This window comes from Lepidochelys kempii, chromosome 5, assembly GCF_965140265.1.
Source record: "Lepidochelys kempii isolate rLepKem1 chromosome 5, rLepKem1.hap2, whole genome shotgun sequence".
In the NCBI taxonomy this organism is placed as follows: Eukaryota; Metazoa; Chordata; order Testudines; family Cheloniidae; genus Lepidochelys; species Lepidochelys kempii.
In genome coordinates, this window is record NC_133260.1 from 131,706,833 (window position 1) to 131,734,230 (window position 27,398).

The window sequence follows — 27,398 nt, forward strand, 5'->3', positions numbered from 1 at the left end:
GTCCCCCCAAGGAGGGACAGCACTGGGGAGCCCAATTTGAGAGCCATGTGGCATTCTGAGATCTGACCCCAGGCCACTTCCCTCTTCCCCCAGGGCACGGCTAGGTTCAGTCCCAAACTCTTGGAGAGCCTCCACTGAAAGGCCCCAAAGAAGTGTAAAGAGCGTTGTGGCTACTTGCATGGTGGAAGTTAAAGTCTCCCCTTGTTTAAAAACAAACAAACAATAAAAAAACCCTCATTGTTTCCTTTCACTTTAATGATTTCCCCTTGTACTGTCAAAGCAAAACAGGCCCCCATATTTGTCTGCCACATTTTCATACTGCGGGGACTCTTAGGGAGTTCGAGGCCATGTTCTGCATGCTGAGCTAACCACCAGATCCAGGCCTCATGCTTTGATTCCTTCATGAAGGTCTGGAAAGCAAAGTGCATAAATGTTTAACAATACATGTGGCTGACATGGCTAATAAGCCTCTTTCTTATCACCCCAGTTCAGAAGTCCATACCTACCCATATGTCCTTTGCTGAACAGGGATGGATTTAAGCACCTTCTTAAATATTTTGCTGAATATGGGACCTTTTTGTACAGTGGAAACTAGTCTTGCAATTTAAATAGGGGTCAGGTTGCTTGTGTGGGGGAGGTTGGGCTTTCAAACCTCAATCCTACAAGCTGTTCTTTGAAAGTGGATCCTTGTCCCTGTGTGGAGCCCTATCACGGGTGTCAAGCCCATGTAAAGTGCACATGATGCCCAGATTCTTGTAGGAACAAATACTATATTAAAGTGGACTATGCAGGCTGTAGGCTCCCAGCTGAATTCTTCTTATCTCATTAAGGACCTGAGCCTGTAAACATTTGCACCCAAGTGACAGTCACCCAAAAACCTGGACACTTTAGTAATGTTTAATAAAACATTTTTCTTGTTTGAAACCAGACCTACATTATAATGGGACCCTGCAGAGCTGACCTGTGCGGAATAACAGGCAGCACTGGTGCCTAAAATTGGGATTGCTGAATTTTCCCTTAATATTTATCAACATTTAGTAGATAACAGAGAATGGTATGTTATTTTTAATGTCCCTAGGATTCAAAGTATTTAAAATAATCACCATGTGCACAAATGGTGCGATAATAATGTCTAATATTGCCAACTACAACTGTTGAAAAAATATGAATTAAATTTCAAGAAAATCATGTGAATTTAGAAGTATACATTTTAGGTTCCTTTTATTTGTTGTCTAGGGTTGTAGCCTTTAGGGTTCATATTTTCAAGCTTTTCTCCACACTCACGCTGGCTAGAAACTTACTTTTCTTTAAATAAAAACTGTGATTGCCAGGGACCATGATTCCAGCATCTGGGGTTTTAAGAAACATACCAAATTTTGAGACACATGTGATAAAAGCGTAAGAGTTGACAATACTGCAGTGACCATCAAAACTGGATCTGATTCTGCACTCACTGATGTTAATGAAAATCCAGTGAGTTGCAAGACTGAGCCCTATCTGAAATATGCATCATCAGTGTATGAAAGAATAACATGCGTAAATTTTTAATAGACAAAGTCACTATCGGTGTCTATTTTTCCAGTGTTCAGTGCATTCAAACTGCACTTGAATTCTTGATACAAAGTGTTCTGACATGTGAACAGGCCAGACAGGGATTAATCTAAAGCCCGGAAAAGGAAAGCAGGTCTCTGCACAATTTGCAATTGAAAAAATGTTATTGGATGCAGTAGCTCTGTTTTTCCTGAAGGGGTCACTACTTAGCAAGGAGGAAGCATAATCTGGCAAAATGTGGAAAGAAAAATCAATGTGGAGAAATGTACTGTACTTTCAAACACTTTTCTTCTAATCTTCTACATACTTAAGTTTACATGCTCAAGGTAAAGTTTTACCCCACTATTTATTAACGGATAGTATTATACTAATTATTGTGAATTAATTGTATTATTATTTTTCAAGTGCAGACAGCGAACTGTATGCTTAGACATAGCTTTCCTTGTTAGGTTCCAATACTGCAAGTTGATGACTGAAGGTCCGCAGGATCATGGTCTAAAAACAGAGGGTCGGATTCTGGTGCTCTTACTTACTCCTCACAGTCTCATTGAAATAAACAGGGCTACTTGCATGGTAAGGGACTGCTTGGCATGCGTATGGATATCAGAATCTGCTCTCACAGAGGGAATTCATTCCCTTGAGACACGTTGTCGGTCTATAGTCGTTTGCAGAAGAGATTACTTCTAGATAAAAAGTGAGAAGGTGGCAAGGGCAGCTCCTGGTACTTTACCCTTCTCCCTCAGCATCTTCTTGGTGCCAGCTTCCAAGCACCGTGGCATAACCGGTAACAGCAGCTGTGTCACCATTTGCAGGAAGCACTGGAACTGACCAATGGCAGCATGTTGGTAGAATATAGGTTTCCAATACAATTGGCTAGAAAATGTTCACTTCCACCCCCCCCACACCCACACACACATACACACAACCGATGGACAATTATGATGAAAATTGTCCCCAAATTTAGTTTTTTGTTAACATTTTCCACAGCTCTTCAACAGTTTCAAAGTTTAAATAGACAAGATTTTTTTTTAAATCAATCATCACTGCAAATCATAAGGCTGACCCTGCAGTCCTTACACAGGCAAAGCTCTTACTGCCTTCAATGGGACTTTTGCCTGAGTGAGAAGTGTAGGATTGGGTCTGATGTTTTTAATGCACTGTCTGTACTTGTTAAATTAGTTTTAGTAGCGATAGTAAAATGTTCGTGTCCTGGATACTACACAGGAATTATAGAGCTTTGTTGGCGATAGCTGTGTCTACACACAAAAGTTGCATCACTAACTTGACACACCCCTAAATGCTGCAGCTATGTCAACCTCACGCCTGGTGTAGTCGCAGCTCGGTTGATGGAAGAATGTTTCCATCAATCTAGCTACCGGTGCGTAGAGAGACGGTGTTCTTATAGCAATAGAAAAAATCCTCCAATGCCATCTACATTGGGATTATGGCAGCGTAGCTAAGGTGCCATAGCTCTGCCGCTATAGACCCTGTAGTGTAGACATGGCCTCAGGATAGAGGGATTTCATCCCAGCATAAAGGGACAGCTTCTACCTGCACAGCTTAGTCCCATACAGGAAGTGGAGTAAGCTATACTGGAAGAAGGCACCTTTATACTGATATAAATGCGTCCACACTAGGTTTTGTACTGGTGCAACTTCACTGGTAAAAATCATGCCCGTAATTGACATAGTAGTACAAAAACTGTTTGTAGACCAGGCCTTACATTGCTAAGCACATACATTAATACTTGGTAATCCTGTAGCACATTCCATCTGAAGACAAAGCACTTCATCAATGTGAGTGAAATAACTCTGTGAGGCAGACAAGTATCATCCCTATTTACAGATGGGGAAACCAAGGCACAGACTTGTTATGTGTTACACAGAAACCTGAGGAACAGCCAGACTGACAACCCAGATCTCTGGGCTTCCACCCCTATCTTTTAACCACAAGACTATCCCACATGCGGTAGATTGGATACATAGGGCTTGATTCTCCATTGCCCTGCACCTTGTGCAGCTATTTACACCAGTGCAAAGTGAGCAAAATCCTACTAAAATACCCACTTTGCACTTGTGGAAATGACTGCAACATGTAGGGAACAGAGCCTCGTACTAAACGAAAAATAAATAGAGTGCTCCAGTGACATAAACAGCTCTGCGACTAAAACGCTAAGGGCCGATTCTCATTTACACTTAGGGGCTGTCTAGACTGCAGTCATTGGGTGCAATTGACACTTGTGTAAATGCACTTGAACTGGCCTTAATTTCACTAGATCGGATCCCAGACCAGTGAACCCATGGCAACATGAGCTGTACAAGCCCTCTGGGTAATTCCTCACAGGGCTAGTAAAGCTGTGACTTCACTCTTCTGGGATTTACAGGGCTAGCCTAACTGTGGCTAGCTCAGATATGTCAGCTGAAGCCACAGTTACTCCCAATGGTTGCAGTCTGGACAGACCCATAATTTACATCCAGTTTAAGGCTTCTTTACATTGGCAGAGTGATATAAAGGGGCATTAGGCCTGGTCTCCGCTACACCAATTTAACTAAGTTGGTTTCTAAGGTGGGCAGTGTTGTCACGCTTTATCGCCGGGGGCGGGGAGCTCTCCAAGCGATAAAAAATAACCACCCCGAATAAGCGGTGGCAGCTTTATCCCTGGGCGCGCGGATCCTGGCGATAAAGCACGTCTATACTGGCAATTTTCAGCACTAACACTTTCGTCGCTCAGGGGGGCGTTTTTTCACACCCCTGAATGACTAAAGTTTTAGAGCTGAAAGTGGCAGTGTAGACACAGCCTCAATTGATTTAGTTACATACAATCCCCTTGTGTGGACTCTCTTAAATCCGTGTCTACACGCTCATCAAGCTAGCTCCCTAAAATTAGAATGTCGTAGTAGAGCGAGTGATGGGACAGGTGAACCGCCCTGCGTACTCTCTCCTCTGAGACGCTAAGTGTGTTCTAGGGCAGCTAAACCTTCCCACTGCTTGCGCCACTCTGGCTACATTCTGTTTTTAGCACACTGGCTTGATCAGAGCTAGCACAGGTATGTCTCCTTGAGCTGGGAATCACAAAAAGTGCAGACAGACCCAATCAATGACTGATCTCGATTGACACTACTTTAAAACCCCTGTAAGTGAGAGGAATTTCAGACGCATAAGCCTGAATTTTCATATACGGTAAGGCCCCTTTCTGCTGCTCTGACAGTATAAAGAAAGGGGGCTTAAGGTGACCACATATGTAGTGTATTCAGTATAAATGTAGCATAAACAAAAATCAGGCCCATAACTTCTAAATGGGAATAAACCACCTCATCTCTGACTATTCTTGAGATTTTGTCAGTAGTTAAACATTTGTAAGCTTCATAAAACCCCTGGACACGGACTCCGCTGAATCGGTACAGCAGTAGCTTTTATTTTATTGACCTTTACAAAGATGCAGACCCTGGTTACATAAAGTCTCCAAGCCGTGGTTTAAGGGTCACTGCTACAGACCAATGCCTTTGGCAACAGTAATGCTTGTGGCAGGGGATGACGTTTCTTTAGCGTCTTTTTTCTGGAAATGGCAAATTTGTGAGTTATTTGTGTATGTGTTTGTATATACACTGCCACGAAAAAGGATCCGACAGCATCTGATTTATCATCGATTTTATGGACCTGATCTGTGAAAGTTCAGAAAATGTCACAATGTGGGAATCAGAGTTTTAATATTTATTATTTCTGAGCTTTCAGGGGCTTTAAATCAGCAACTGCTAGTCAGATTAACAGGCAGGAAACTGACACAGTGAGAGGTCTGGTATGAGTCTGTGGCAATTACATGGATTTATGGAGGACAAATTTTAGTCTCCTTCAAATATATTGTGCTAAAATCTCCTTTCATTTATAGAAGTGCAACTCCTATTGCAGTCGGTGAGAACTTCACCCATATAGCTGACAGCAGAATTTGGCCTTTTCTAAATGATAAATGAGGGAGAAAGGGCACAGAAAGTAAAGTTCTATTTTAAGGAATGATTTTGGCAACCTCCAGTTTAATTACTTTATCTCAATGTCCACTACAACCAGATCCACAAAACAGTAACACTCTGCAACGCAGGCTCTGCACTGAGACCTGGGGCTGCGGGGTCTCTCATTTATATTGGTGTAACTCCCGTGACTGAAATGGCAAAGTAGCATAATCCACATTGATTCAGTTCACGCCGCACTCCCCGTCAGGACCTGGCCCAAGATGGGGAAGCTAATGATCCAACCAGCAGCCCACATTCAGTGATGAATCCTGGTCACATGCCACTTGAGCCACATTGAGCATATGCTTAGAAGAAGAAGTATATTCAGTCGGGCTCAGGGTCGCCTCTCACTTACACTGATGCAAGTCAAGAGTAAATCCATGGTTACTCTTGATTTACATCAGACTAAGTGAAAAGAGAATCTAGTCCCTACTGAATAACAAATCAATGTGGGTTACACTACTTTGCCTTTTACGTTCACACCAACATTACAGTCAACTTACTTCTGATGGGTAGCCTACACTAAAGTATACAGAGCTACTGAATTTGGCCCAGGGATTTCGAATGAAGTTGCATGAGCTTATTACTGGTTGAATTTAGTCCAAACCCACAGTCCGGTGTTTTGCCACGTGACAGCACATAGGTTTTATTGATATCGCACCACTCTGTTAAGGTCTCATATAAACTTCACCAGGCCACACCATCAAACAGAAAATTATTACAAACTGGCAGCATGGAGAAAGGTTGAATTGTTCTCAATACAATTTTTTAACACTAGCATGTGAAATCATTCGTGTGTGTGCACGCATGTGACCGTCCCCAAAGGGATCATTTTCCCCATCTATCAGGCATTTGCAGCTGCGTGTGAAAATGCACAGCTACCGGGCAGTCTCATATTTGCATAATTTCCAGAAATTGGCCTTTGCATTCCCAGCACCAATTTTATATCCAAAATACTGGGCTTGCGCGGGCAGCCAGGAGAACTTTGCAGACATTTTTGCACACAGCTCCAGGCACCAGAGGTTTTGAAAACAAGGCCATGGGCAGCAAAATGAATTTTTAAGACAGGTCTAAGGCAAAACCAACTAACAGGGCCGGATGCATTACCTCATAAATGCTATGCTTTTATCCAAGAATGAATGATTATTCCCAAATCTCCAACTAAACCACAGGGCTAGTTTTTTCAAACTCTGTTGGGTCCCTCAGGGCTCACTTTGCTACTCCTATCCTGCTTTGAATCACCAGCTATCTGAAGAGAATTGCTTCTCTTTGGAATCAGCCAACACAATTCAATCAAACTGGAGTGGCATTTTGCCTGTACTACTTATCTAAAGCAGTGGTTCCCAAACTTGTTCCGCTGCTTGTGCAGGGAAAGCCCTGGCGGGCCGGGCCGGTTTGTTTACCTGCCGTGTCCACAGGTTCGGCCGATCGTGGCTCCCAGTGGCTGCGGTTCGCTGCTCCAGGCCAATGGGGGCTGCGGGAAGGGCGGCCAGCACATCCCTCGGCCCACGCCGCTTCCTGCAGCCCCCATTGGCCTGGAGCGGCGAACCGTGGCCAGTGGGAGTCACGATCGGCCGAATCTGCGGACACAGTAGGTAAACAAACCGGCCCGGCCAGCGAGGGGTTTTTCCTGAACCACCGATCTAAAGTACTTCTACAGCCCCCACTATCCACGGTATCTGCGAGTCTTCCAGTCTTTTTTGTATTTCTCCATCCCATGCAGTAGAGAAGTGCTACGTTCCCCTTTTTTACAGTAGGGCAAGTCACTTAGCCTAAGGCCACACAGGAAGTTTACTCCAGAGTAGAGACTGGAACATAGGTCTCAAGTCCTAGGCTACTGTCCTAACCACCAGGCCATCCTTCCTTTCTTCCCTGTATCATGTGGACTGTACTGATGCCATGTCCCCTACAGATCTTTGAGGGACCCGGGAGAGTGAAACTTCTACCTGAAATTTTCCCCAAGCGAAGAGCATTATGGCCACTCCAGCTCTGTTCCAAATTCTAGTTGTCAGTTAACAATTATTTGAATCACACAATGCATTAAATTGAGCAACTCTCTACCAAAGTCATGAAAAGCAAGTACGTTTTTCCTGGTGATACTTAATATCCTGTGTAATTCGTCAGGAATTTGTCACTTCTGAAGCACAGTGCTCATTTACAAGAAGTAAAACAAACGAACAAAAAACTACAGTGTGTATGGGGGAGGGAAAGAAATGTAAATCAGACAATTTCATTTAGATTCTTCTCTGTTATTACTGGATAAACTTTCCGACAAGAAAAAAGGGTGAGATTCTTCTCCCCCATAGGTCAGCTGGATGGAAAACTGATTTAGCCCAGTTGAGAATCTGGCCCTAATGCACCATGAATATTTCCAATCCAGTACTAATTTAGATGTTCCATTTAGGCTCCATTCAGGCCAGTCCTCGCTCACAGACAGCCCCCCAACCTGAAGCAAATACTCACCGACAACCACACACCACACAACGAAAACACTAACCCAGGAACCTAGCCTTGCAACAAACCCCGTTACCAACTCTGTCCACATATCTATTCAAGGGACACCATCATAGGACCTAATCACATCAGCCACACCATCAGGGGCTCATTCACCTGCACATCTACCAATGTGATATATGCCATCATGTGCCAGCAATGCCCCTCTGCCGTGTACATTGGCCAAACCGGACAGTCTCTACACAAAAGAATAAATGGACACAAATCAGATGCCAAGAATTATAACATTCAAAAACAAGTTGGAGAACACTTCAACCTCCCTGGACACTCAATTACAGACCTAAAAGTGGTAATTCTTCAACAAAAAAACTTCAAAAACAGACTCCAACGAGAAACTACAGAAATGGAGTTAATTTGCAAACTGGACACCATCAAATTATGTTTGAATAAAGACTGGGAGTGGATGGGTCATTACACAAACTAAAAACTATTTCCCCATGCTAATTTTGCCCCCTCCTGTTACTCACACCTTCTTGCCAACCGTTTGAAATGGGCCATCCTGATAATCACTACAAAAGTTTTTTTTCTCTTGCTGATAATAGCCCACCTTAATTGATTTGTCTCGTTAGAGTTGGTATGGCAACCCCCATCTTTTCATGTTCTCTCTATCTCTCTCTCTCTCTCTCTCTCTCTCTCTCTCTCTCTCTCTCTCTCTCTCTCTCTATCTATCTATCTATCTATCTATCTATCTATCTATCTATCTTCCAACTGTATTTTCCACTCCATGCATTTGATGAAGTGGGTTTTAGCCCATGAAAGCTTATGCCCAAATAAATTTGTTAGTCTCTAAGATGCCACAAGTTCTCCTTGTTCATTTAGGCTCCGGTATATAAAAGACATGTTTAATCAAAGATAATTGATCCACTGCATATTCACGCCCTGATAGCGCAAACACTTATTCACAAGCTGAACTTTAATCATATAAGAAGGCCTGTTTACCACAATAGGGGTACCCATCTGTAAAGTTACTCACATGCATGTTTGCAGAACTGGAGGCTTACATGCCTTTTGCAGGGTGGACTGATTCAAACAAAGTGATTCAAATCACTGATTTTAATCATAATTCAAATCAGCAAGTGGGAAACCTTCCCTTAAAGCATCAGTTGTACTCTTATTTGTATTTGTACTTTTTAGTTATATTCCTAAGAAAGGTGGATTCTCATTGACTGATAACCATTAAAACATGTTGATTTGCAACTAAAGATAGCCTTTACCCTAGATTTGACATTTCTTTTTGCTAACCAGGAGAATGCACTTTATCTATACATATTTAAGCAATTATATAGCTTAATTTACATTTGTTCAGATTCTTAATTACTTTTTATTATGTTAGAAAATGCTGTTTGATTCAGCTCTTATTTACCAGACGATGAATAATATTTTACTTGTGATTTGTGACATGTCACATTTAGATGGAAATTGAAATTCAACTAAAATGCACAAAACCAGCATTTAAAAATTGTTTTCACAGTTAAATAATACTACCTTAAATGTGCTGGATACATAAGAAACAAAGTTTATCACAACATGTTTTTATTTTGTTTTTTAACTAACTGATTTATTAAACAGAGGAAATACAATCTGTAGTTTATGAACTGAATTGACTGTTTCCAGTTACCACATCCTTCAAGATTTTAAAGCTAGTAGATCTCACCTTCTCACACCTTGTTTTTATTCATGGCCTGGAAGAGGAAAACAAGCTTTCCTGGTTTTTCACCTCCCAATCAGCCTCTCATCTTTGAATGAACTAATCATTGAACTGAACTAGCTGAATAAATTGAAATGAAGAAAATATTCCCTCTGCACTAAATCTGATTTAGTATGTCAACAAACTCTGCTTCAAGGGGCTTAGCTAGTTACTTCCACCAGCTCAGTGCTTCGGTAGCAAACACCATGTACTACTTCAATTTTTTTATTTAATTAAATGATTTTAGTAGCAAATAGTAAGTTTAGGACTGAATGTAAACTGCCAGAATTTCAAATAGGTTTATTTTTAAAAAGAAAAATATATTAATTTAAATTGAAATATCTGATTTAAATATAAAAATCTGATTTTTTTCATATTGATTTTTATCCACCTGGCCTTTAGTATTTCAGCCATGAATTAAAAAATAACGTGAATCATCACGATACAAGCAAATCACATCTGATGATAACTTTGGACAAAACAGCACAATTATTTGGGCCCTGATTCTGCAAACACTTATGCACATTCTTAACTTTAAACATTTAAGTAATCCAGTGCAGTCAAAGGACTGCTCGCATACCTCAAGTTAATCGTGTGTGCATGTGTCTGTAGGGCTTGTCTACATAGGGAAGTAATATGGGTGTAAGGTGGGGAGTGAATATAAAGTGCTGTAGTTATACTGATATAACTCCCTACTATGTGGGTACTTTTATTCCAATTAAAAGCTCTTCTAGACAGGGAAATTGACCAGCATAGTTGCTGGGAAATGAGCTATTCCTCAATAACTCCCCATGTGGGGAATAAAAGTGACTTCATTCTGGATTAATAAACCCAATCAGAAAGCAGAGTAATTCCGTAATAAAATCACTTTTAATCTGGAATAAAAGTGTCCACACAGGGGAGTCATTCTGGAAAAGCTCAATCATTCTGGAATAGTTATGTAAAGTTCCCCATATAGATAAGGCTTAAAGTGTCCACATGGGGAGTTACGCCGGTATTACTACAGTGGGTTAACTATCCTAATATAATGTCCCATGTGGACAAGCCCTGCACAAGAAACTCTTTACCAGAACATTGGATCCTCAGACACTTGTGCGTGTGCACACACACACACACTTACAACAGCCTTCAATAAATATGATTTAGAGCATACTCTGGCATGCAGAGCCCAATCCACGTAACATTAGGAACACGTACACATCTGTTTGCCGCTTCCTTTGGAGCACTAAAAACTTCTTACAGCTCTGCCATGTTTGCCAAATTTTGATTGTTTAAAATAAAGATAGCTGGGATCTGGATACTTCCTTTTAGGGCAAGGTTTGCTGTAACCCCCCATTAATCCTAGCCCAGCATCACTAACTTCTAACGAGTAGTTTTAATTGGATCATAAAACATTCAGAAATGAGCCAATGCCAAGACTCCCATTACTCTAAATGTACTGGTTCTATGCAATTTTCTAGTAAAATACTGGAAGCTGTTGGCTTATCTTACTGAGAGGGAAGAAGAATCCATTTTAATGGCAGATAGATTCTCCAGATTGGCTTGTGAGTTAAAATTAGAACTGAGCATACAATTTCCAATGAATACATTATTCAACATCTTTAGCCCTTCTTTATGCTCATGAACTATCCCCGGACAGACTGTAATGTTTATTAATGTGACTGCTACACATAATTGTTTGCTGAATGTTTTATCCAAACAAATTTCAGCCTATGAATTACTAGGAAACTGTTCATTGCAGCTATTCTGGGTTCATGATTCACTGTTCCAGCTGTGTGATTGTTCGTGTGCCCGGATTGGAGGACTGAACATTTATAACTAGGAGCAGGGCCCGAACAAAACAATGGGGCTGTAACAGTAGCTGCCAGAGTCAGTGCATACTGACCCCTATCATGTGACTAGGAGTATTACCCTTTTGTGTCCCGGTCCCTGTTAGGTATTTGTGGTGAGGTAATAAAGGCTAGCGTCTTACTAGCACTTATGCGTCTCACTTTTACTACATGGTATCAGAAGAAAATTAAATCTTTGGCAAAAAGGGAGTAAATGAAGGCACCTGAATCCCTTAGTTTTGAAGGGAACCTGCCAGAGAATGGGAGGAGATGAAGGCAGAACTATCAAAAGTTCCTGGAGGCCGTGAAACTCAAGAGGGTGAAATTCTCCATACTGCTACTTGTCACATGTACAGAGACACTGGAGAACTACAATACATTCCAATGGGAACAGGTCGGAGAATGAAACCATTCAGAAATTTGAAGAACACTTTGATCTATGCAAGAATGTCACTTGTCAATGACAAATCTTCCTTGGAGAAACCAGCTGCCAGATGGGACCATTGACTATTGTGTTACAGTCCCAGGTAATAAGTAAAGGCCTGTGAAACAGGCTAATCAGAGAACAAACAATTTGAGGTATAACTGATAAGTAAGTCAAAGTGAGGTTATTTTGAGAAAATGGACTTGACTTTGCAAAAATGCATGGCTATATACAGGACCAGGAGACACTGTGTTTGCCAAATGAAGTAGGTTCCGACCCAAAGCCCACTGCAGCCAGTGAAAGGCTTTCCTCTCACTTCAATTGATAGTTGATCAAGTCCAGTGTTAGCAACTACTGAACCAAAGTGCATCTAATTAAAAAATGTACACCCAAGGCACAGAGACAGAGTGCAGGGCTAAACAAATGGTAGCATCAAGATCTGTTTGCAATAAAGAGGGAGGCAATCGCAACATGACAGACGTTCAGGCTCCACGGATGCAGCGTCATGCATGCAATAAAAGCAACCATTTGGCAACAATATGTTAGTCTCAGCACAAACGGCAAAGAATTACCAAAGGAAAACCCATGCGTGAACATACAGCTGGAGGCCAAGGCTCTGATGACGCTGCGGAAAAGGGAGCTCTTTGTCGGATCTTCGAATACATTTACAAAACAATGTTCCACAACAGATTGATTTGCGCCACTGGAAATAAACGGACAAAAAGTGAATTCCAGATAGACACTGGAGCTGAGTGCAACGTAATTAAGTACAGCAAGTACTTAGAAAAAGATAAGTGGCCGCCAAATGTTACTGTAAAAAAATGCCCTTGTTTCATATACGAAGCAGAAGATGAGCCCTTTGGCAAAGCCTTACTGGCACCTCTGCATAAGGACAGATACCACTGAGCAGAAACTGAAATAATGGATGAGGAAGTCTCATGTGTGCTTGGCTTGAACTACAGTATGCAAATACAGATGGTCACACATGTTAGAGCACTTTACAATTCAAACCTCTATAGACTAGACTGTGGGGGCCGTGTAGACAAGCCCTAAATCTGTTCCCCTCTGAAATCAATGGTAAAACTCCCTGATGGTCTTTCAGTTCCCAATAGACTTGCCTGTCACCCTCCATCATTCCTGTCTCAGCTCTTCCAATCCATCAGCCCATTCCTTCTGTAAAGGGCACCCTTTTTTCTCTTCTTCATTGCACAGTAAAACTCTTTTCTCTGTCACGTATTGCAGCTTTGAAAATACTGGACCAAATTCTCTGCTGAAGTTACTGAGCTGCACCCAGTTACACCAGCAGAAAATCAGGCCCCGTCTTCAGATGTTACAATAGCGGTTGCATTTCAAACCATTTTTCTTTGTTCTTAGCAAACAGAAAATGTGAAGAATTTGCCGACAAGTCCTAGCAAAGAGCTACAGCCTGAATCAGCCTTTGTTTGGCTTATATAGCTGATTAATTTTTATAACATCAGATATCCTTGGATACATCCCAATAACCACTGTTTGAACTAGTATGGTTCTTCTTAAAAAGTTTCTTCCGTTCTGAGAGAGACTACTGATTCTGGCAGTATTTTCCAGGTTTAATTATAATCATTCCTAAGTCTTATACAGCACTTTTCATCCACAGCTCTCAAAGTGCTTTACAAAGGAGGTCAGTATCATTATCCCCATTTTACAGATGGGGAAACTGAGGCACGGGGCGATGACGTGACTTGCTCAAGGTCACCCAGCACACCGGTGGCAGAAGCAGAAATAGAGCTCAGGTCTTTTATGTGCTAATTCTATGCCCCATCAGCTGGACCACACTGTTGCCTGATAGGTAACATCTCTCAGACTGGTAAAATTGTTCAAACTGAAACGTGCAGCCACTTAACAGTACAAGCCTTAAACCCTTACTTAAGGCCTGATCCAATTGCTGTAGGATCAGTTGGAGCCTTTCCATTGACTAGCATTGTCATTGGCCCAGGCCCACAATGCCAACGCAGGAACAAGCTGGGAAATGGTGCTGGTGTGGGGTTTTGTATGGAATTAGATTTTCCTTCAGAGACGTCAATATTCTGTACTCACCGTGACAGGTAAAACTGTGAGGATCCCCTCCACCCCCTGAGCTGAACATTGCTTCAGTTTGATTTGCAGTCCCACATGAGCTACCCAGTCGTTGATAAACTCTCAGCAGCACTGGTATGTCCAGAGTAACTGCACTGAAATCTGGGTTCCTGAAGGATGGGCTTATGGCCTCTGTTATTTCTATGTTACAACTCTGAAGTGCTACCGTGGCAAATGACAAGGTACCCCCCTCACCATGGTAACTCCAGGCTGCAGCATAGTTGGAAGTGTGTGTATGTTTCCTGCCCCCTCTTCTTCGCTTGCTCAGACAGGCTACGCTGACTTTTTGTCATGCTTTCTTAGAGCCCTTAATTGACTCTTCCCCTTTTATGATCTTGAAGGGGCAAAAGTTGCTTGGCTGCTTAAACAGCTTAAACTTGGCCACTTGAAAATGTGAGGATAAAAGGAATCAAAATGAATGCAGAAATGGGCAAGTTACTTCAACTTTCTGTGTTTCTGTTTCGCCTCATGGCCTTTGTCTGTCTTCTCTGTTGAGTTAGTAAGCACTTGGAGGCAGGGACCTGTAGATGTACAGAGCCTTGCACAACTGGGCCCCTTCGTCAGTTAGGCCTCTAGTCCAGTGGTTCCCAAACTTGTTCTGCCGCTTGTGCAGGGAAAGCCCCAGGCGGGCCGGGCCAGTGTGTTTACCGGCCGCGTCCGCAGGTTCGGCCGATCGCGGCTCCCAGTGGCCGCGGTTCGCTGCTCCAGGCCAATGGGAGCTGCTGGAAGTGGCGTGGTACTGGCCCGTCCGGCCAGGGGCTTTCCCTGCACAAGTGGTGGAACAAGTTTGGGAACCACTGCTCTAGTCAATACTATAATACATTGGGGGACAATGTATACCTTCAGATCAGCGGCACTGCGATGGGTAGCCGCATGGCCCCACAGTATGCCAACATTTTTATGGCTGACTTAGAACAACGCTTCCTCAGCTCTCGTCCCCTAATGCCCCTACTCTACTTGCGCCACATTGATGACATCTTCATCATCTGGACCCATGGAAAAGAAGCCCTTGAGGAATTCCACCATGATTTCAACAATTTCCATCCCACCACCAACCTCAGCCTGGTCCAGTCCACACAAGAGATCCACTTCCTGGACACTACAGTGCTAATAAACGATGGTCACATAAACACCACCCTATACCGGAAACCTACTGACCGCTATTCCTACCTGCATGCCTCCAGCTTTCACCCTGACCACACCACACGATCCATCGTCTACAGCCAAGCTCTGCGATACGACCGCATTTGCTCCAACCCCTCAGACAGAGACAAACACCTACAAGATCTCTATCAAGCATTCTTACAACTACAGTACCCACCTGCGGAAGTGAAGAAACAGATTGACAGAGCCAGAAGAGTTCCTAGAAGTCACCTACTACAGGACAGGCCCAACAAAGAAAATAACAGAACGCCACTAGCCATCACCTTCAGCCCTCAACTAAAACCTCTCCAACGCATCATCAAGGATCTACAACCTATCCTGAAGGACGACCCATCACTCTCACAGATCTTGGGAGACAGGCCAGTCCTTGCCTACAGACAGCCCCCCAACCTGAAGCAAATACTCACCAGCAACCACACACCACACAACAGAACCACTAACCCAGGAACCTATCCTTGCAACAAAGCCCGTTGCCAACTGTGTCCACATATCTATTCAGGGGACACCATCACAGGGCCTAATCACATCAGCCACACTATCAGAGGCTCGGTCACCTGCACATCCACCAATGTGATATATGCCATCATGTGCCAGCAATGCCCCTCTGCCATGTACATTGGTCAAACTGGACAGTCTCTACGTAAAAGAATAAATGGACACAAATCAGATGTCAAGATTATAACATTCAAAAACGAGTCGGAGAACACTTCAATCTCTCTGGTCACTCGATTAGAGACCTAAAAGTGACAATTCTTCAACAAAAAAACTTCAAAAACAGACTCCAACGAGAGACTAATGAATTGGAATTAATTTGCAAACTGGATACAATTAACTTAGGCTTGAATAGAGACTGGGAGTGGATGGGTCATTACACAAAGTAAAATTATTTCCCCATGTTTATTCCCCCCCAACCCCACACAGTTCCTCAGACATTCTTGTCAACTGCTGGAAATGGCCCACCTTGATTATCACTACAAAAGGTTTTCTCCGCCCCACCCCCCTGCTCTCCTGCTGGTAATAGCTCATCTTAAGTGACAGGTTTCAGAGTAACAGCCGTGTTAGTCTGTATTCGCAAAAAGAAAAGGAGGACTTGTGGCACCCTAGAGACTAACCAATTTATTTGAGCATAAGCTTTCGTGAGCTACAGCTCACTTCATCAGATGCATACTGTGGAAAGTACAGAAGATCTTTTTATACACACAAAACATGAAAAAATGGGTGTTTACCACTACAAAAGGTTTTCTCTCCCCCCACACCACTCTCCTGCTGGTAATAGCTTATCTAAAGTGATCACTCTCCTTACAATGTGTATGATAATCAAGTTGGGCCATTTCCAGCAGAAATGCAGGTTTTCTCCCCCCCCCTCCCCCGGCCACACACACAAACCCACTCTCCTGTTGGTAATAGCTTATCTAAAGTGATCACTCTCCTTACAATGTGTATGATAATCAAGGTGGGCCATTTCCAGCACAAATCCAGGATTTAACAAGAACGTTGGGGGAGGGGGGTAGGAAAAGATGTTATCTTCTGTATTTTCCACAGTATGCATCCGATGAAGTGAGCTGTAGCTCACGAAAGCTCATGCTCAAATAAATTGGTTAGTCTCTAAGGTGCCACAAGTCCTCCTTTTCTTTTACATACTGTGCATTTAGAACATGGACAATAAGTTCTCAAGCTTCTATTGAATAATAATACAATTATAAAATAAAATAATACCAATCAATAGCTCATATGCTCCATGTAAAGCATGAAAGAAAAACTCAAGCAGGAATCAAACAAGGCTAGTTTTTCAGCTGGCATACATCAGCAGTCAGAGCTGTGCAGATTACCACCAGCTGAGTACCATATACATTTTCTGCCTGGGTTTTTTCCTGTATCACAGACTGCTGTCAAAAAAAGCTGCAGGGGTGCAACACCTCAGCAGAGCCAGTGTGACAGATGATTGGCACTGAAGTCACCATGCAGTCAGACAAAAGTGAATTTGTGCTTCCAGTCTATTCTTGCAGCAGCGTCATGATGGGGGCGTGGGGGAACCCACAGGTCGTACAATCACTCTCATGCAGTAGGGAGACTTGCAAGAGCTATGTCTCACACACACTCAGTGAGGATGACATTTGGGGGGGCTTCCTTTTCCTCTAGCAAAGCTGTAAAAGCTTTCCTTTCCTTTCCTTTCCTTTCCTTTCCTTTCCTTTCCTTTCCTTTCCTTTCCAGATGCCGGTTGGAACGCTGGGAATGTGCAGGCACAGGCCTATCAGCTGAAGGGTGGCAGGACCTTTCATGGCAGGAGCCAGGAAATCGTCCTCCAAAGTCTCTCCCACCCCAATTGACAACAGTGGCAGCTATAGAGGTTCATTTTTCTAAAGCATTTTCCTTCAGGAGAGGCAGTGCAGTCTACAGGAGTGCACACGTGCTTCAGAGTCCTAATACTCTTAAGTTCTGATCCTGCCTCTGACGCTGTCTTGTGCTATGACCTTGGAGGGGCCCTTTCAACACACTGCCTGAGGTTTCCCCGTCTGTGAAATGGGAATATTCTGCCTCATTCATCTATTATACCGTAATAGCTGTGATTTGACAATAGCTTTGGGATACCAGATAAGATTGCTGTGTGCTAGGGCCCATTACCGGAGGACGGACTCTCTGCCCTGCATCCAGACCCAGTCAGTGTGAATCAGTTTATAAACTCCACTTATGACTCGTGTTTAAAAAAAGGCCTTTGGAAAACAAACATTATGTTAGCTACTTCCTCTCTTTCTGTGCGCCCAAAAAATATCTGCACTCAGCGAGTACACATCATCCAGAGCAGACTGTAGAGCATTTCTGTCTTTCTGATCTCAGTATGAGCTGGCATGAGAGATTATTAACAAGTTACTTCTTTCTTGACCAGGGATTTTTTGATTACATGTGTCCAGTTCTCAGTGGCATGCTGCTGACACACAGGGAAAACACATGGATTTGGCCAGCTAAGAATTGCCCCAGCATTACTGAGCTCCCAGTTGTCACAGAGCTGACACACTGATTCTCCACAACAACAATCTACACAATGGATTCATGCAACAGTGTTTGTACAACACCTTGCACAACGGAGTCCTGTCCATAACAGGGTAATGGTGTCTGAGTGGTTTTTCACTGACTCTTGGTTTCTTTGGGTAGCACGAGGTTCTCAATTATGGCTGAAATTTTCAGAGGAGTAAGGAGTAAGAGCTAGGTGACTGACTCCCACTCAATTTCAAAGGGAATCCCTTTAGGCCCTTTCAAAAATCCCAGTTTAAAATGCCAACATTTACCCGCAGCTGCCACAAAGTGGTATCTGAGTCACTGCAGGACTTCTCTGTTCTCACAATGGAGACTCACTGCAGAATCTCAGCTCCCCCTCTGTGATGTCTGTGGGCACACGCTGATTTTAATAGTGATCACTCTGCACAGGAACATGGGAGAAACACTTCAGTGTATGCACATACATTATGGTCTAAATTCTGCAACCCCTCACCTACACTGCATATTACTTACGTGTTCCCACTGCCATCCCTGGGACTGCTCATCACGAAAAAGCCTTCTACAATCAGGCCCCAGATAACTGAGCATTCCAACATTTGTGCATAACTGAATTTAGAGCCTGATGCTGTAATCCTGGCATGATCCACCTCCGCCCCCCAACTCCCACTGCCTTCCATGGGAGTTTGGGGAATAAAAGGTGTCCGGGCCCTAAGCCTTTGTCACCAATTTCTAAAAGGGTGGGGAGGGGCGGTAAAAGGGAGACAAAGAAAGTACTGCATTTGAACCAAGGAAGACGTTAAGAAAAATTGAACATCTGAGTCCCAAGTGTGCAATATTTAATTTTCTCAGCTAGCCCATTGCTTGCAGAAGGAAGAATCAAAGCTTTATACATAATGTATGACTTTCAGAAGTGCAAAAAGAATCAGTTACTGAATTCCTTAGTATAGAAAGTGGAGCCAATGAAACAGCCCATAGCACGGGACCAATCTACCATGCACGTAATATTGCTACCTCATTCAGGAATTGACAATTGTTTCCTTTGCATCAAGCAAAATAGAGGCTTTGGGTGAAGTCCTGTTAATGACAAAATGCCCATTGCCTTCAGTGGGACCAGCATTTCACCCTTTATTGAACTAACTAGAGTAAAAGCTGCAGAATGATCAGTGAAGTGGCTTTATTTATGGAGTGTTACTGGATGTTTACCGGATATCAGTCTAGTTAAAATACCACACCCCTAACTTTACTGGTATGCCATTCTGCTATTTCTGTTGAACACTCTTGCCAAGTACCTTTCTGATACCCAAATGGAGTAATGAGCCTTGTTGTCTCTATACAACCACTGTAGAAATATGAAGCTCATATCCACATGTTTCAAGTTTCAGCAGGGCAGATTCAGCATTTCATCATTCCAAAGGAGACAAATTGTTTCCCCTGCAGGTTACTAAGTGTGGATCATTCAGATGAGACATTGCAAATCAAGGTCTGGTGTTCGCTCTAAGGACAGTAAATATCCTGTGGCCTTTCTTGTGAGAGTAGGTGTTTTCCCACAAAACTCCTACAAGTGCACACACCCACAGAAACACAGCTGTGCACTATACTCTGTGCCACTTCATGGCTGCCCTCCATTCCAGAGGGCACTACTTCAGTCTTACTGGATTAGGTACATTTTTATTTATTAAACCTATTTCTAAGATGCCCATTGCTACGGTACCTGGGCACCCTTCATACTACACGTAACTGAAGAATAACATTTCCCCCAGCTAGGGAAGAGAGCTTTCCATCACTTCATCTCAACTGCTTTCTGAAAGGACACACTAAATCTGATTTATTTCAACTCAATGAGACTTTACAGGCCTGACAACCTAGACAAGTGTTACCAAAAGGTCCTGGCGGATCTGTCAGTAGTTAATTCCACAGTGGATGGATCACTTGATAATTACTTGTTGTGCTCATTCCCTCTGAAGCACCTGGCATTGGCCACTGTCAGAAGACAGGATACTGGGCTGGATGGACTTTCGGTCTGACCCAGTATGGCCGTTCTTATGTTCGTATGTATGTTCATAGCCAAGTGCCCTCTGCTGAAGAGCACCCTGATTCCAGATGCCCAGAGTTCAACCTGCACTAAAAGCCAAAGTGTCCTCATTCATTTCAAATGCTGCGACTTTACAGAAGACCTTTGAATTGCCCCTGGAAATGAGCTTGGCAGCAGCCTCAGAATCGCGTGCCTCCTTAGAAAGTGCCCTGCAGCATTCTACACTAGCTGCAGCTTCTGGGGAGCCCTAAATCAAGCCAGTTGAGCATAACACATTACTCTAAACTGAAGGTGTGAAGGCATGGACAACAGTCGCTAGATCCGCAGCTAGGAGGAAAGAATGCAATACCCTGGCCAGCTGTGGGTGAAAAACACCTTGCTGGTCTCTCCTGCTCTCTAGGAGCTGGGCTGAGGACAGTCAGACTGAGAAAATGCCACATCTTAACACAGCTGAGGGCAAAGTAACAAGCCTTGCTGCTTCAGCAAAATACTTCTCCTTGCCAATGGACATCTCTTCTGTCTGATGCCGATGGAACCTAATTCTGCTACTGGCATTTTTATCTAGGCTCCTATGTTGGCTACAAAGTGGGCATCAGGCCAACAGTTTTGTCTGGGCTTGGTAAGTAGATCAAAGAGCTGGGTGTCACCAGTATATCTTTGTGATTGGCTTGTTACATGTGCCCTTTAAACCTTTTCCTTTTAGCTGCTGGGAGCATGTTTTGTTCCCTTTGCAAACTGATACTTGTTTAGGGGGAAATCCTTGTTTTGCTCTGTTTAACTCTGAGAGAGAAGGTCTAAAAGAACACTCTGGCAGCTAACTCTGTATCTCCCACGCCAGGATAAGGCATTTCTGCTGAAAATGTTTACTCTGTAATTCAAGGTGGTAGGTCAACAGAAGAAGGGTGAAATGATTTGATGGGCTTTGGGAGCCTTGCTAACTTTGTCTTGAGAATAGAGAAGAAGGCCAGAGTCTCTTCCGCTCTTCCAGGAACTTTGTGTTGCTCCAGCAATGAAACTCAGTCCTCACGGTCTAACTGAGAATTCCCCCATGCAGGGAAGCTCTGGGATGTGGCATAAAGTGGAATAGCTGGCTCCTATGCCAATTGCCTCCAACACCACCGAAGTAGGAAGAGGTACATTGTGCGGGAGGGGTGTTGTAAGTGGGAAAGAGTAGGGCAAAGTGCATCAAAACTTCACCAATTCTAAGCTGATGCATGGTTCCATAGGGGTCTTTGCTGGCTGGCATGAGTTAGAGCAGCTAGGGGCGCTAACTTACAATAATGAGACCAGGCTGACACAAATGCACCATGAGAATCAGGGAAGTGTAACTTGCTCCCTGATCACCTGCATGTCCATTGTGGAGAGGAGCTCAGTATCTGGGCAGAGGATCTCTACAATATAATCCATGCAACATCAGCTCTTCCCTTTCTCATTTTTAGTTTTAAAATAAACAATCTCTGATTAAACCCATTCTGTCTGCTTCTGTAGCAGACCCATGTAGAATTTATATCACTGACTATTTTGTGCACCTGACTGTGGACCCAATCGAAAGCCTAGGAAGTCAATGGGAGTCTTTCCCTTGACTGCAGTACACCCCGGCTCAGGCCTTATGTGAAATTTTGCATTCTCTTTCCTGCAGCTAAGCGATAATCAAAGTATTTTTTTAAATCCTGAATTTTAATTGGTTTAACAAATCGCTTCCATTTCCAACATTCTACAGTGCATCATGGTTCCTGGATTTTGATTAGCTGAAGGCATGCAGAACTTTTAATACTTAAGCAAAAATACTACAACTTCCTTTAAAACACGTCAAATAAAGAAAATCAACATTAATGTTTTCGTTACCATTTTGGGGGAAGAAGTATCATAGAATAAGTGCTATGTCCCTCTCTGTGAGCCATGGCTAGAGCACAGGATTCCACAGTGTATTTTCCTTGTATATCTTCTGCTATATTTTGCATTAACACTGTCCTTGGCTCATTAGCGCTAACCTTTGATTTGAAGAGCAAGCAGATCTGTTTACCTGAGGACAGAACCTTGTCTACGCCCTTTAAATGACATCAGCCGAGTGAAGTCCATTTTTATGCCCAAAGTCAAGCTGCCTGAATCCCCTGTTTTTCAGGGCTTATCTTCCCCTCTCTAGTCAATGTGAACCAGACACCACTGGCAAACCTAGGCAGCCTGAACTAGGACAAACCCTTAATATTCCCAGCTGGGAAAACATCATCACATTTTTCAAACTTGGGTAGATAAAATTAGACCCCATATTCATGCACCTAAAGAGTCTGCCTGATGTTCAGGAGTGACACTGAATGAGGCAAAGTCCTGCAAAAAAAAATACTATGTGATTGTGTAATTAAAGCCTAGTGCAAACGCACAAGGCAGCAGAAGTAGGGTTGCATAGGGCTGTGGTTCTCAAATAGGGCTATGGATACCCCAGGGGTATTCAGAGGTCTTCCAGGGGGCACATCGACTCATCTAGATATTTGCCTAGTTTTACAACAGGCTACATAAAAATCACTGGCGAAGTCAGTACCAACTACACATTCATACAGACAGTGACTTGTTTACACTGCTCTATGTACTAGACACTGAAAGGCAGGTCCTATATTTATATTCCAACTGATTTATTTTATAACTATATGGTAAAAATGAGAGAGTCAGCCGTTTGTCAGTAATAGCGTGCTGTGACACGTTTATGTCTGATTTTGTAGTTTTTAAGTGAGCTGAAACTTGGGGGTACGCCAGACACATCAGACTCCTGAAAGGGGCACAGTCACCTGGAAGGTTGAGAGCCGCTGGCATAGGAAACCTTAATACTGCCATTTCCTAACTTCTGAGTGCTTGACTTTGCAACCTTAGTGTTCCTTTAACATTTGGGTTTGTGTATGTGTGTTGTTAATATAGGTTGCTAAAATGTAATCAAAACTAGTTCATCAGTCAAAAGGGGAGCTTGGAGACCATGCTGGAAAATGCTATACATCCATCTCTTGATAGACAGAAACGTGAACTTCACCATGGTCTCCATTACATCACAGGTTTCAGAGTAACAGCCGTGTTAGTCTGTATTCGCAAAAAGAAAAGGAGGACTTGTGGCACCTTAGAGACTAACCCATTTATTTGAGCAGGAGCTTTCGTGAGCTACAGCTCCCTTCATCGGATGCATACCGTGGAAAATACAGTGAATGCATCTGATGAAGTGAGCTGTAGCTCGTGAAAGCTTGTGCTCAAATAAATGGGTTAGTCTCTAAGGTGCCACTAGTCCTCCTTTCCTTTTTACGTTGTAAAATGTATGACAGGCAATGGGAGTCAGTCAGTAATTCAAAAATCAAGTTAATCATCTCCAAATCATGCTAATGGTATTATATGAATAACACAGGTTGGATTAGTAAGCAACCAATCAAGACACACTCCTCCCAGAGCCTGGAAAGTATTTTTTATGCAACATGGAGTTATTGCAGCCCCAGGCTCCACATGCTGATTCATTAAGGTCTATATTTTACCATCAGTCAGTCTGACGACTCTGTCAGACTGTGTCTTTCAGACGGCTGGTTGTTGACAGGAACGGCTGTATTTATCATTTCAGCATATGGCTACTGAGAGCACCTCAAGTGCAGAATTAAAATGACCGGCCCAATTTTATCATCAGTATGCTAAGAGCTAGAAGTCCCCTCTGTCCACCAGCACAAGATCTGCTTAGGTCTTACCATAAAACCATCTCATCTCCCATGAGGACCATGCTTAATGGGCCTGCTGCCAGAATGGGAAGGAAAGCAAGATCAAGGTAATTAGCAGCAACTGTCATGGATGGCAGGACACTCATCTGTGAGAGCCTAAGACACCCTTCATGTTAGTTGATCAACAGACTCATGTGCCACCCTAGAAGCTCTGTTCATAGATTTCATCATCGTCTGATCTCCCGTATAATGTAGGCTATTACACTCCACCCAGCAATTCCAGCAGTGGAAGGAATTATTCTTCTCTCCTACGTGAGTGAGTACTACTGGGCCAGGTAATTTGTGGTTGAAATAGAGCATATCTTTTAGAAAGACATCTCATCTCAATTTAGAACTGCATTTTCTAAACTGACTTTGGGTGCCCAACTTGAGACCACATAAAGGGGCCTGATTCTCTGAGAGTGGGTGGCGGTACTCAGCACTTTCAGGAAATCAGGCCCTGATAAGGTATATCAAGATGGCACCCAAAAAGTGCTCCAAATAATAAATTTACCATGTTCCTTGACTAGCTGTTCTAATGATTAGTGATCCGGAGGGTTGGAAAGTTACATTTTATTTCCAATTTGAATGTTTCTAACTTCAACTTCCAGCCATTCACTCTCGTCATGTCTTTGTTCCATGCCTTTTGATTACTGAAAATGATTTACATCAGCAAATCAGCATAACGAAACCAAGGTTAGAGAGATTATTCTTCATACCAAAAGAATTGATCAGACATGTCATTTCAAAGTTCTCAGCAGTACCTCATCAATTGGATCCTTCTATTTGCTTTGTGTTTCTGGTTGTTTCCAACCAGGGGAGGAAGGATATATATATAGTCAGTGATGAGCTGCCAAAATCTTAACAACCGGTTCCCTCCTCACCCCACGAGGGGGTCATGGCCCGTCCCCGCCCCCTGGGACTCCTGCCCCATCCACCTCCCTCCCCTGTCCCCTGACTGCCCCTGGAATCGGGCAGGAGGGTCTCGTGGGCCACTGTAGTGGGTGCCCACCCCACCCCGCCCCCAAGAGCCAGAGGGACCTGCCGGGGGGCGAGGTGGGGAGTCCCGGCGGTGCGTACCTGGGACGGCTTCCAGGAAGCATCCGGCAGGTCCCTCTGGCTCCTAGGGGTGGGGTGGCATAGCTAGGGGGGGAGCAGGGGGAGCAGCCGCTCCCCCCACTGATCACATCAAAAGTGGTGCCTTAGGTGCCGACTCCGTGGGTGCTCCAGCCCTGGAGCACCCACAGGGAAAATTTGGTGGGTGCAGAGCCCCCACCAGCAGCTCCCCGCCCCATGCCCAGCCCCAGCTCACCTCCCCTCCGCCTCTGGCTCCTCCCCTGAACGAGCTGCTCTGCTTCGCGGCCCCCCCCATGGCTTCCTGTGAATCAGCTGTTCAGCAGGAAGCCTGGGAGGGCTGAGAAGCAGGCGGTGGCTTCGCGCTCAGGCCCAGGGAGGCGGAGGTGAGCTGGGGTGGGGAGCGGTTCCCCTGCGCCCCCCCGCCCTGGGTTACCTGCTGCGGCGCGGGTGGCCCTCCTCGCGCCCCCCACCCCAGCTCACCTCCGCCTCCCTGGGCCTGAGCGCGAAGCCGCCGCCTGCTTCTCAGCCCGACCTGGCTTCCCTTGTGAACAGCTGATTCGCGGGGCGGAGCGTAACTCAAGGGCGGAGGCAGAGCAGAGGTGAGCTGGGGCCGGGGACCGATAGGGAAGCTGCTGGTGGGTGCTCTGCACCCATCAAATTTTCCCCGTGGGTGCTCCAGCCCCGGAGCACCCATGGAGTCGGCGCCTAAGGTGCCACTTTTGGCTGGTTAAATTTAGAAGCCCTTTTAGAACTGGTTGTGCCTTGCAGAACAACCGGTTCTAAAAGGCTTCTAAATTTAACAACCGGTTCCAGTGAACCCGTGCAAACCGGGTTCAGCGAACCGCTGTATAGAGTAAGGTAGAGGAATGGCAGCCTAGAGCCCCAGTTTCTTTTCCTGGTGTTGACAAAAACTTCCTGTGTGACCTTGCACCAGTCACTTAAGCACAAATATTAAAAGTGGAACCCAATTTTAAGTGTCATATTTTGGGTGCCCTTTTAAAAATTGTGCTTTATCCTCCAAGCCTTTTGGATAATAATATTCCAGGGGTCGGCAACCTTGCAGAAGTGGGGTGCCGAGTCTTCATTCATTCCCTCTAATTTAAGGTTTCGCCTCCCAGTCATACATGTTAAGGTTTTTAGAAGGTCTCTTTCTCTAAGTCTATAATACATAACTAAACTATTGTTGAATGTAAAGTGAATAAGGTTTTTAAAATGTTTAAGAAGCTTCATTTAAAATTAAATTAAAATGCAGATCTTATCAGTTTAATGTGATCCTTGCCTTTGCTTTTCCTTGCTGAGTTTTCCAACATCTGGCAGGTATTTGGATACTTTAAGCTGCACACAGGCTTCTGAGTGATCAGTTGTTAACTGGCTCCAAGAGAGACAGAGGACAGATTTCATGTGTGAAAATACCTGTTCACACAGGTATGTGGATCGAAATGCTGAAAGCATTGCAAACGCAATTTTCTTCAAACAGTTAAATTTCACTGGCAGGGACGTCCAGCAGGTCAGAATAGATGCCCCATGATCTCTCTCAGTAGCTTCAAGTGCACTCCGCAGATCTTCAAACTTTGATGCCCCCAATTCTGAGCCTTTTAACTGAACGAGCTGCATTTCGAAATCTTCAACACCTATCCACTGAAATACAGATAAATCCAAGTTGCTTTCTTTGAACTTTTCAGGTTTAATTAGAAAAGAAAGCACTGGGCCAAATCGCTGGAAATCTGTCCGAAAATTCTGATTCCAGTTCTTGCGTGTACATTCTAATCTCAATGTCAAACGCAGCGCGCTGTTCCACGTGGCGTGAGAGTGATGTAAGCAGCAAATCAGGACTTTAAAATATCCCACTACAGTGGTGCTGGAACCATTTTTAAGGTGGGGTGCTGAGCTGTGCACTCTCTTGCTCCTGTCTGCAGCCCTCACTGCCCCAGGCGGGGGCCAGTGGGCCACAGCTGGGGGTGTCTGCAGAGCCCAGGGCCGGTGGCCAGGACCCCAGGCCAGCAGCAGAGCACCCCGGACCGGTGGCTGGGAGCCGGGGCCGGCAGCGGGCTGAGCAGGGCCGGCAGACGGAACCCCAGCTGGCAGGGGACCATCGGCTGGTACCCCAGGCCAGCAGCAGAGCCCCTGGACCGGTGGCCAGGACCCAGGCAGTGTGAGTGCCTTTGGCACGTGTACCATAGGTTGCCTACCCCTGTAATATTTGCTTATTTCACTTTCTTTGGAAAGTGTTTTGAGTTCCTCAGATGGGGCCTGATCAAAAACTTGCTGAAGTCAATGGAAAGATTCCCACTGCC

General features: G+C 44.1%; 1 protein-coding gene across 9 annotated transcripts in view; it reads right to left on the minus strand.

The window, feature by feature from the left end:
- NRG1 (neuregulin 1) overlaps nucleotides 1–27,398 on the minus strand; it is a 707,377-nt gene that overhangs the window by 236,615 nt on the left and 443,364 nt on the right. The gene's annotated exons all lie outside the window — the stretch shown is intronic.